This window comes from Centruroides sculpturatus, unplaced genomic scaffold, assembly GCF_000671375.1.
Source record: "Centruroides sculpturatus isolate CEXI.00-Female unplaced genomic scaffold, Cexi_2.0 scaffold3653, whole genome shotgun sequence".
Classification (NCBI taxonomy): Eukaryota; Metazoa; Arthropoda; class Arachnida; order Scorpiones; family Buthidae; genus Centruroides; species Centruroides sculpturatus.
In genome coordinates, this window is record NW_019387744.1 from 6148 (window position 1) to 7572 (window position 1425).

Sequence of the window (1425 nt, forward strand, 5' to 3'; positions counted from 1 at the left end):
TTCAGCCCATAATCATTTGACAATATACAAAAGTGATATTTTATAGAAATGTATCTTTTACTGTGTAAATATAAATTGTAGGTAAGTAGGCCACAAATAATGGCCTGACAATTGAAAAGTTTGCTCACTACTGACTTACAATTTTTTTTCAGAAGACTGTTGTCCTTGTAAACTGACACTTAGATTTTTCAATAGTGTCATCATGAATTAATATTAGACACTAAAAACACTAAAAAATAAAAACTTACTTTCTTATCTTTATTCTTTGAAGGAGTAGATTTGATCATCTAGAAGGAAAAAGATTATGATTTTAATTCAAAATGTAAAATATTCTCTCAATGAAAAATAATTCAAAAACCACTTTCTTGCATTATATTTTAATTTTAAACTAAGTGTTTAAGAATTTAAATTCTTATGAACCAGAGCAAAACAAGAAAAGCTTGTCAATATTGTAAAGGCACTACTACATACAAGTACTGATCTCTCTAATTCAGAATATAATGGCTCTTTTAAACAATTGGGCAAATTCATTTAAATGTTACCACAAGAATATAGAATGAGGCGTGACTTTAAAGATCAAAATAAAGAATATTAGATTTATTAATACAAATCTAATTTTATTTCGTTTAATCACAAATATCAAATGCACGTAAATGCACACATGCACACAAATATCAAATGCACTGACATTTTAAACTTCAAGTAAAAATCTTGTAAAATAACAGAGAAGCCAAGGGCATAGAGCTGTTTAACTCTAACTCTGTCACTTACGTGGCACACAATCGTTAGATCTGCTCACTTTGTCAACGGATGACTTCCTAAGAAGTATAAATGAACATGTGTTTGTAAGAACCCCTGCCAAATTTTTCCTGACACCAGATAGTCCACAAACTAGACTATCACCTGTTTGATAGGAATCTCGAGGGGNCAGAGAAGTCAGTCATCATAAACTCTTGAAATACGAGACTGTCCTCCCATTTTCTCATACTATTGTAGTGCTCTGTCACTAAACTGTTATATATATTATTTTTAGTTTTTTGTATCGGGGTCGGCTCTGCATTGGATCCCCCTTGTCGCAATAAATTTTGTTTGTAAAACATTCCCTTTGTCACATTCCTCCATCTTCGGCAACCACTTGTTGGTCTGGGGTTAGTTGTGATGACAACATGTGACTGGGAAAAACCCTGGATGGCAGGGGTATAAAAAGGGAGTGTATAACGTGCGCAAGGATCTTTTTTTTCCTTCTGACTTCGCCATGAGACTGGTGGGTGGCATGCCGGCAGAAGGCTACGAAGGTGAGGAAGCCCCGAGAGAGGAGGTAAGTGAAGGAAGGGTTAAGAGTGATGACAAGACGCTGGACTCTGTTTGGACAAATCCTTTTGCATCCACAATAATATTCAATCCTGAGTGGAAGAACTGTTGCTT